Source organism: Belonocnema kinseyi, chromosome 4 (assembly GCF_010883055.1).
Source record: "Belonocnema kinseyi isolate 2016_QV_RU_SX_M_011 chromosome 4, B_treatae_v1, whole genome shotgun sequence".
In the NCBI taxonomy this organism is placed as follows: domain Eukaryota; kingdom Metazoa; phylum Arthropoda; class Insecta; order Hymenoptera; family Cynipidae; genus Belonocnema; species Belonocnema kinseyi.
The window spans coordinates 113367012-113378138 of record NC_046660.1 but is presented as its reverse complement, the minus strand read 5'-3'; positions in this window follow the sequence as shown (position 1 = coordinate 113378138).

The window sequence follows — 11127 nt, the reverse complement described above, 5'->3', positions numbered from 1 at the left end:
TATTACATATAGCATTCGTAAAATGTTCATTAATCCCTTTCTAGCTGTCAAGTGTAAAGAGAGGTTAAGATTATCATTGTTCAGTATATTACCCATTTTATGTAAAATTTCCACAAAAAGTATAAATTACGCTAGTGTATAAGCGCTAAACATATTTTTCAAGTTTAGTTACCTTCATATATTAATTATAACCAACCATATACCAAGCGCTATTTTGAATTTTGCTTCTCATCGACGAAGGTTAGTTGCGTTTTGCTGAATGTTTTATAAAAGGTTTCTACAAATTTTACTTTAAACTTAAAATAAAATGAAAAGAATAAATTTGAAGTATGCAAAATTAAAATGGTATTTTTATTAGGAGACTCGACGTTTCAACAGTAAGAGAACAACCGACGGTTTAAAGCTAAAATATCGAGTGATGGTTGTCGCCCACGCAGGAGCTGTTGCGGGTCCTCGCCTTTCTGCCAAAAGCGGGTTGGGCCTCTTCTTCATTTCGTTCACTTCTGCTTCAACGCTTTCTCCTATTTTCCCCTAAACGGCTTATACTTTTAAAATATATATCGGCTTTTTCTAAATTATTTTCCAGCTTTAATTATTACGATCTAACTCTAACTCGCTGTAACTCATCAGATATAGATCTATAATAGTACAATTTAGCATATATAGGTTAGATTGAAGTGATTCGATAATTTTTTTGACACATACAAAAAAGATAATAATGTTATAATTTCAATTGATCCTAGCTTAGACTCTTATTCCTTTCAAAAACAATTTTGGAACAACCAATTTTGGAATAAACCTATCGAAACAAGTGCATGAATGAAAAATAAATTGAAGATCGAAGATAACAATAACAATGCTTCCTGAATAAGTGCCAATTGACTTGACTTATGACACCATAATTAGAAACTTTAATTATAGGTCCATCCTAGACTAGTCTAAAATATATGAAAATCGATCTGCAAATATTTAATTTACAATTTGAAGTTCAAAATTAGATAGTATCAATTAGCAGGTGCGATATATACATATATAGTACGATTTGCGTTGAATTTCTATTGAAAAAGTCTTTCTCGAGAGCGTTGGGTTTTATGAATAGGTTACCTTTTCACGGAGGCCTGTTTTGAATTAATGGTGGACATAATATTTTGCATAGGATTAATTTATAGCTACTTTGTTGGTTTGTGGCAAATTTGATTAGTTCGGAATCTAGATACGAATTTGATGTATCAAATTAATTCAAAAATTAATTTTAAACAGCTCTCCGTGAAAAGGTATTCTTCACATATGCGCCAGACTTGGCGAAAACGTTCTAAACTAATTAATTCGACCAGAAAGAGACAGGTAGCTTAATGCTCTCTCCCTTCTCTTTCTAATTGCTATTCGCGTTTTCCCTACGGAGTTTACAGTCCATTTATAAATTTCGATGGACCAGACAAATATTTCTTAGTGAGTCTTATTTAATATCCTAAATTTTCAAATCTATTTCGCGTTTCGTGTGAATATAAGTTAGGTTTGAAAAGTATGTAAACAGCCATTTTTAGTTTACGCTCACATTTCCTTAATAAACGCGATTTAGTCCCAACCATGGACATAGGAAACAAGGGACTAGGCATGCCATTGCGGGGGTGATGCAATGAGGGGGGAGGTCCGCCACCTTTTGATGTCCCGCGACAAACATGACAGCGCCCACATGTTCATATTTTCATGCATAGTTTTTCGGCAAAAATGCTCGTGCGCATAATCAAATGGCACATCGTAAGATGGCGGCTCTTCCCACTTATAGAATTCTCCCCCCTCCCGTGGATTCAACCCCGCTCGCCCAAGTTTGGATGGCATGCCTGGTCCGGTGTTTCCTATATCCATGCTCCCAACAAAATAAAAACACAAACGACCATAACCTACATATGGATCGAGATGTCAAAATATAACACAGGGGAGTGGGTACACTTCTTCGTTTTCTTCGTTGGCGCTATACCGGCTTTATAAAAGCTTTCTATATCCGACCATGCCCAAGGTGAAGGGGAGCGATGTCCCCTGATGGTGTATTTACACGCCTGTCGACTGGCCGTCAGCCAGCAGAAAAATAATAAGAGTGAAAGAGATAGAGGGTACTTTTCTTTTAATTTCCCGCTCTCTGTCTCTTTCACTCTTATAACTTCTCGGCTGGCTAGCGATCAGTAAACAGGCGTGTAAATACCCATGAATCCGAAGCAAACAACGTCGGGCAGAGACCAGCTGCGCTATCTCAGGAGAGATAGTGCAGTCAACTCAGTTTCCCGACTATTACGTAGTAAGGCGGTAGACTTCTGATGTACACTCGGCAGATTACTCCGCGCTAGAGGATCCGTTTGGCAACGAGCTCCCCCGCACGGGGCAACCCAGCGAGCTAAGATTGTAATTTTGATTTTCAGATTTGCTTTTTTTAATTCAAATATACGGGACGCGATTTTAAATGAAGGGTTTACTTAGATTTGATATGAGCAAAATGGAGGAGGGCACTTGAGAAGTTTTGAAAGAGCTCTTAATAGGTTTGTTCTATGTGTTTCAAATCTGGGGCACGCCCAGAGAATATGACCTTTTTTTACCTGTTTCTAAATAATAATTGTTACAAATTTCATCTAAAGATTTCCGAGCGGAGAAGAAGACGTCGGAAAAAGGGAGGGGTATATTAACGAGAGTAGCATCCTTAGCTGCTGATTTAGCTGCTACGTCTGCCGCTTTATTACCTGAGATACCTTTATGACCAGGGATCCAAGCTAAAGTTACCACGCATTTAATTTTATTCAAGACTGCCTGGCGATTTCTAATTATAAATATCAGGTAGGAATTGATAGATTCAGGACAAGCAAAGTTAGATAATTTCCACATACGCGTGACTTTCGCTTCAGGGCACACTAAGGCACAACCTGCTGTGGACTCAGTAATCGATTTTGAACCGTCTGTGTAAAAGTGTAAATAGTTCTGGAACTGGCTATTCATTAGGTCTTTGAAGTTATTTGTAAGAGAGGGGCTATTCTGGACAAGTCGGCCTATTCCTATATTGATATTAGGGGCAAAGAGCATATCTTTATGGGGAAATTCGTACAGAGGATGCATTTCTGATCTACGAATCTAATGTTTTAAATTTTTTACTTTTTCAAATGCATTCAGAAGGACGAATTGATTGATGATATGAACTTTCTTTTTTTTAATGACCTGATCCGAAAGAGAGAGTAGCATATCTGGAAGCGGGTGGTTCAGGTTTGCAAAGGTTTTAATAATATATTTTTTAGCCAAGAAGGAGAATCGTTTCTGAAAAGGTGGCTCACAGCATTCTACCAATATAACGTTAACGGGAGTGCTGCCTTTGTAGCCAATGGCTAGTTTTAATGTTTGGTTGCGAATTTTTTCTATTTGATCAAAATATTTGTAAGACTCGAAGTTAAAAACATGAGATCCATATTCCAGACTGCTTCTTATGAGGGAGACATAAACCATCCTAAGGATCTTTGGGTCTGCATCCTACCATGTACCTCTCAATACTTCAAAGATATTAAGGATTTTTCTTATCTTATCGCATACATAAGGAAATGATATTCGATAGATAACCTAATGTCTAGAATAATTCCGAGAAACCTGACGTGAATCGAGAGGGAAATTATGTTGTTTAATGATAAGGTATATGATGGGTCAGATGTATCTAGGGTCTGTCTGTTGAAAAAGAGCAGTTTGGTTTTTTCTGGATTGAGCTCCAGCTTTCTTTGACCTAAAAAAACAGCAAGGTCGTTTAGGCATATCTAAAGGTATTTGATGCATACCGCTGGGTCAGCAGAACAACAAAGAATAGCGATATCATCATCGAACTCTATGATAATGCAATTTCCCGGAATTAGACGGTGTATTTTTCTGGTATAAATTGAATAGTTAAGTTGACTTAGAATACAACCCTGAGCAGGTCCGACTGTACTGCGTCTAGGGCCCACTAGTTCCCCTTTAATTTGTAATAGATGTTTTTGCAAGAGGTAGCATTGTAGATAAATCTAGGTATTTGTCGGGGAATGCCAATCTCTTTGAGATCTTCAGTTAGAATTTGGGGAATGACACTGGGCAATGCACCTTTCAGATCCAGAAACAGGTCAGCCACAACTTCACTATTTACAAAACCCGAGAAAATCTCTTTCTAAAACCAAATTGAGTCGGGGAAAGTATATGATTATGCTCCACGTGCCACGATAGTCTTTTGTAGATGAGCCGTTGCATCCTTTTCGAGATGGTTGATGAGAATGCCTACCCAGAATTTGTGAGGAATATGGTTGTTGAGACTGTAAATGGGGGCCTGAAAAGGAGGGGCTAGGGGCGTCATTAAGTACTGGGAACATTGAGAAGCTAAATGCTGGAGAAGAGTTAGCTTATGCATGGGTTGAGGAAGCATAATCAGCTCCCTTACCGGACTTGATGATCGAATCGGCTTCTTTAAACGGTAATTTGTACTTGGTAGCAAAAACTCGTAACTCTCTCTAAAATAGAAATTCCGGGCATTTTTTGTAAGATGGTGAGTGATCCCCACTACAGTTTGCGCATTTTGAGGCGCCATTCTCGTTAGGGCGTGGCCTATTTTCAGTGTGAACCTCCGCAGATCCGCAACACCTGTATCGCGCACTAGATCGACAATATATTCTAATGTGTCTAAATCTAAGACATTTGACGCACATTTTACGTTCCGGGTTGTAGAGGTTAACCGGAAAGGAGGCCATGTGAATTGAGGTCCTTTCTGGGACGGCCGTGCCCTCGTAAGTAATCAAAATCGATTTTGGAAGGGGTTATTTTAGTTTCCTGTGTGGCAGGATCTATGGTTTTTCGGTTAAGCCGAAGCGCTTCAATGACCTTGACCTTCCTTCTCAGAGGGCCAAGCACCTCAAGATTCTTAATTATTTCTGTTTCCGAAATTTCATGAGATACGCCACGGATTACACCCTGGCACGTCACAAAGCTAGAGAGGAGAAGGGTAATAAGCCCTTCTATTTTTTGGGGGATTTCTTCCAAGAGCACATTTGCTGCTTGTGGGGTTTTTGCCATGACTCTCAATTTGCCGAAGCCGCTGCTACGGACATCGTTGATTAGGCCTAAAAAGTGTTTCTGAAGCAGACGACCGCACGTGACTGCAGCAAGATCTTGTTTAGCCTGGTCAGAGTAAGGGTTACGTTGGACTACAATAGTGTATTCTCCCTTTTAAAAAACCCTATAGCGAAAAGAACGAGCATGTTGGGCATGGGGAGGGGGTCGTGTATTTAAGCGGTTTTGGGTATTATCCGCTGTTTGGGCAGACGTCTTGCTCTGACCGCGATTATCAGACTGGCTTAGTTCCATTAATGATATTCCCGAGGGAGGGAGAGAAACATGCGTCTCTGGAATGACTTCGGTTTGTGACCTGTCATTCGATAGATCCATAAATTCTACGTTATCGACCGGGTCTGGGAATGTGATTGGCCGCTACATTATCGGACTCGCCGGAATTTCCTGATTCCTCAGAATCTGTATTGGGATTGTGTCGCTATTACCGATTCGTTGTTTTTTCTGCTTCTGTCTTTCGTGTTTCTTAGACTCTACGGGGTGAAAATCATTATCATCCTTGTTCTTAAGGAACATTCGAGAGTTCGCGCCTTTTTTAACATCTTCGGTAAGATTTTCGAATAGGGGATTTGTTGAATCTACAGGCCCTCCCCCCTTTTCTCTCTGATTCTCATTGCTGGAGGCCATGCCTCAGCAATGTTAAAAAAAAAGATATTACCATTTTAGGTAGGTCAGTTAATGGGGCAAAACGGGACAAACACCACATGAAAGATCGAGCACGTGGCTCGCACTTTAAAAATGGCGGACACCAGTCAGTGATCGTAAGATACTTTTAGTTTAAAATTCAGTTTTCATTATATTCTATCAAATCATAGACTTTTAACTTTCCAGGTACAAGTTTAGATGTATTTAATCGCAAAAAAGTCACAGATTTCGAATTCCCGGCTTATAAATCGCTAATACAAGAATTTAAAACAAAATTCCTTTGCAACTTTTCATTCACATTGAGTATTCCGTCTAACAATGAACCTCTATCGAGGAAAACCAACCCCTCTCAAGAAAAACGAAGCGTTGACAATCAAAGCTCAACAGGCAAAAAAAACTTCTTGGGTGAAACCTGCCCTTACCTGATAAGTGGGCAAAAAGTTTGCCGACCACTTTACTAGATGTTACAATATTCTTCCAACGGCCTTAAATAATAGGATTTAAAAAAAAATTGTGCCTGAAAAAAGGTTCTTCACTTTTCAAACATTCTTAATTGTTACACCTACATTATTATTTTTAAACTATATTTATTTACACTTTGATAGTTTCAAAATGCGAAATTTATGATCAATGAAATTTAAACGGAACTTATTAAATGTATAGAAATTTTTAGCTTTTTCTGTCGTCTTTTTCATACAAATAATTACTAATGGAAAATTTAAATATTCACCATGACATTTTAAACAGCCTTAAATTGTCTAAACAAATGTAAATTATTCAAAAAATTATTTATTCTCAAAACATGAAAAAGAATGATCGTATGTTCTGATTGAAATGCAATATTTTGTCCTTGTTTGGAAAAGTAAATTTTTAAAAAAATATTATATAATTATTTAAACAATTATTTATTATTTATTTTAAAATTTCTAAAAATTGAGCCAGAAATGTCTTCTTTTTTCAAATTTGTATCCTGTGCTACTTTTTGTAGAATAATTATATAATTTTAAGACATTCCTTCTAATGTTTCATAAATTTATATTTATTTATTATTAATTTGTTTAAACAATTGTAAAGTGATTAACGTATTCTTTCTATACACTATACAGCCAGAAGAATAATTGTATGTCTTCTATTTTATTTCATTTTTTTAGGTAGCGAAAGAGAACTGCTTGAGCAAATTAGGATTGTTCAAACAAACAGAAATTTATTAAACATTAAGAGAAATATATCAAGATTATGTAATTATTCGACAAAACGTGGCATATCATATTAATTTGAAAAGAAAATTAATATATCTAGCTCCATTTTTATAAATGTCGAAGATAGACAAGAAATAATTATTTAAATAATTACGAAATATTTTTAGAAAAATGTAATACACCACAAAAATGACAAATAATTACATTTAAGTCAGAAAATACAATTGTTTTTTACATTTCTTGGAAATAAATCATTTTTCAAATCATTTATATTTCTTTAAACAATTGAAAATTGTTTAAAAAGACATGGGAAATATTCAAACTGTCCATTAGTAATTATTTGTATAAAAAGGTGACGGAAATTGCTAAAATTAACAATGACACGTAAAAATGTAGTTTATTTTTTATTTTTTGGTCATAATTGCGGGGTTGCGGGGAGGGTGAGGGTGGGTTGGAAATAAAAGTTATTAGTATGGTTTTATTTCGTAGACACTCCTCTATAATCCCTAGAAAGTTTGGCACGTTTCGATGACAATAAAACATCAGAAGACCAGATATAAAATTTTTATTTACCTTTTTTTTTTAATTTCTTGCTTATTTTCTAAACAAAAAATCCTCCCGAACAAAAAGGAATTTTAAGTGAAGAACAATATGATCAACATATGAGGAACAGCCACAGCCCTTCCCTTCCCCACACTTCCCTTTTCCAGACAATATCATCGCGAAGAAAATGTTTCTCTCAAACAAACTGGTCAGCTCTTACTAAAAAATCTTCCCTATTTATTGTTTTCTGATATATATCAACTAAATTTTGGATCGTCATCCCGACTCGAATGTTAGCCGGATTGATAGTTTGGAACAATGCACTTCATCATATTTTTCTTTTTCTTTACCCACTCAATTTTGATACTTATTTTCACTCGAATCAATCGCTTTAAACTTTTGTAGTATTATAAACATTTTAGGCTTACATTTTATGAAATATTATATAAATGTTATTGTTCTTAAGAAAATTTCCCATTTAGCGGCATGTTAAAGTAGGGACACGTGCGAGAAGCGTCGCCATGCGGCGATATTTCGCACATAGAAACTCATAGCAATAAGGTCCGAAACTTTTATAGCTAAAATACGAAGAGTCGAATAGGGCTGATTTTATTTAATTGTTCGGTTACATACAGGGCCATCAAAGTTTCAGGGTTTTGGACGAAGAACTGAATGTTGACCTTGAAGCTGACCTTGGCGTTGAACTTCAAGGTTATTTCAAAATCAACTTTTATTTTTTAAATGGAAACCCCTATTGCATAATTTTTTGTTATCAAGTAATAGAATGCATTTTTTCAACTAAATATACATGGAAAAAGAGGGGGGGGGGGTAAATGAATTAAACGAATAAGTAGATATTAGCAAAATCAACAAATTCAGTATATTTCTCTAAAACGTACAACTGAATAACATACAATATAAGTACAATATACAAATACAATTTTTAATGTCATGTATATATTAATGCAAATAAAACGTAAATAACACCTGTAAAGTATGCAGATATTCATCATTACTTCACAAAACTTAAAAACTAATTGGATTAGTCAAGGACAAATTTAGAGAAAGATTTCATGTATAAATACAGACAAACACTAATCTTTTTCGTTTGCAGTATTTTGCGTTTAATAATATGTAATATATAATAATATGGATGGTAGCTCTAAGAAAGCATTCAGAGGCGACTGTTGTCACCTCCAACGCTCGCGGCCGCTGTTTAAGTATAACAGCTGTAAAAGACGAAATACAAACTACATCATGCTCCTGATTTTGTACCTAAAATATCATTGCATACATTTCAAATATCGAATTAAACGAACTTATAACATTCTCATCTCATTAGTCACTTGACTTAGTCCGTGGCTACGATAAAAAACCCAGTTCACTCGAGAACAAGTTGAAAAAAAACAAATAATAATATTCTTCTCGGCAAATTTATCTAGCAATTTACTAAAATTGATATTTTATGCAGGCTTTAAGGTTTTACACTTGAAATTGCAGAATCTCTCGGGGACCAAATACGTTCTTTTTTGGAGTAAATGAGGCGATATGTATTTTCCCAATTTGCCCAAAAAAATGTCTACGAAATTCTATTTGAATGTTGTGTTTTGTTTTACAAAATCTCCAGTTTTTTTAATCTTCACAAACTTTGGATCTAATTGAGATATTTATCGTTTTCTTTTTCAACTTCTGTGTTTATGAGGGCTAAGTAACTTCTGTCACAAGGAGAATTCTTTTTTTTCATATAATCAGATTTTCTATTTTTTCTTGTAAACAACGAAAAATATGAAAACGTTTGAGATAAAACTTTGCACGTCTAAAAAGAATAATTTAGCAATTAAATTTTCAATAAAAAAAGAATTCTCCCAGTCTCAAAAATGGTTTAGCCAGCATAAATCAGATATGATATATTTCTATTACCAAAAACTTTGTTTAAATACTGGGAAGAATAAAAAGATGGCATTTTTCAGAAAATCTTATATTTTTTCATCAAATTTTAAAAAAATAAAAAAAATATTTTCTAGAATAGCCCACCTTTTTATTCTTCCCAATATTTTCAAAAAGCGTTTGCTAATATAAGAAACCAATCTGATCAGTATTATGTGGGCTAAAACATTTTTAGACCAAAAGAATTTTTTTTTCCTGCCAATTTTATTTTTTAATTTTCCTCGCATATGATGGTGATCTATCGCAAAAGAGCCAGTGTCATTTTAATATAACGTTTTTGAACGTGCAAAGTAGTATATTGAATTTTTTTCGTATCTTCTGCTGTTTACAAAAAAAATTAGAAAATTTGATTGTATGAAAAAAAATTCTCCTGGTGAGAAAATTTATTTAACCCGCATAAAACTCACAAGATATCTATATTATGAAACTAAAACTGTAAAACGAAATTGGCAAAGAATATGTAATTTTGGGTTGTTTTTAAAACAACTTTTCATGTTTTTAGAAAAACCTCCATTATTTTATTAATTTTGAAGCTTTTTTATATTTTTCTGTCGGTTTTAAAATAAGACAATAAACGCTTCCAAATTAAAAAAGAAACCGATAAATATTTCAATAGGACAAAAGTTAGTGAGGATTAAAAAAAATTGGGTTTAAAAAAAAGAACAAAACATACCTATTTTGCTACTTTATAATTTTATAAATAATGCTTCTCAAAGTTTTAAAGAATATTGCTTATAATAATAAACTCTCACAATACTTTTGTATGAAGACAAAACACTGACATATCCTGTATCGTTAACTTATGTGTAATACAGTTGTTTTTATTTAAATTCTTAGCATGAATTCTATTTAAATTATTCTTTGATAATATGTGAAGTATAACACCTTTAAAACGAGAAGACGATCCGAATCTAAAGGGAATGAAAGAAGAGTCCGCTTTTCTTTGCAGGAGTTGTATCCCGAATTACAAAAGGGTACTATACACGATTGTCCATATGCATACCCATGTGGTCATATGTTCATATATGTTCATATCATACCCATATTCAAAACATCAAAAGACTTAAGAAAACGCACTGTATCTCAATATTAGCACAGAAAGTCAGAATTATAAATGAAACCCCGCAATTTTATTATTTTATTAGTTTTGACACATAAGACTCAATGTTTTTCTGGAGCAGGACGAATGACGCACTATCTGGTGGCTAGCGAATCAGTTCACCCGTTATGTGGAACAGTCTCCAGAACGTGGAATTTTTCGGCCCCCACCACTCTCCTATCCGGGAGCGACAGATTCAAACGTAGCGTGTCGGTGAGTCGGCTCTGTTAAATGCTGCGAAGCCCAGCCTCGTCTAAAACCGCAAATGCACGAGCAGGAACCCGAGTTCACCCGACTTCACGATTCGTTTTCGGTGGCTAACTGGCTATTTGGAGAAGTTTTTAAGTAAACTGAATTTCGCAGGGTTTCAAGAGAATGAAAGTTCAGGCAATTTTTTGCGCAATTTTGTTCCAAATTTTTTTTTACATTTATTTTGGTTGAAAAAATGACCTTTCAAATTTCCGTAAGTTTAAGAGATATTCAGGAATTTTGAAACGATTAGAAAATAGTTAAAATTGGTAAAGATGTTGTTAAAGAAATTTTGTACGTTTCACGAAAATGAAGAAAATTCTTTGAGGTTTC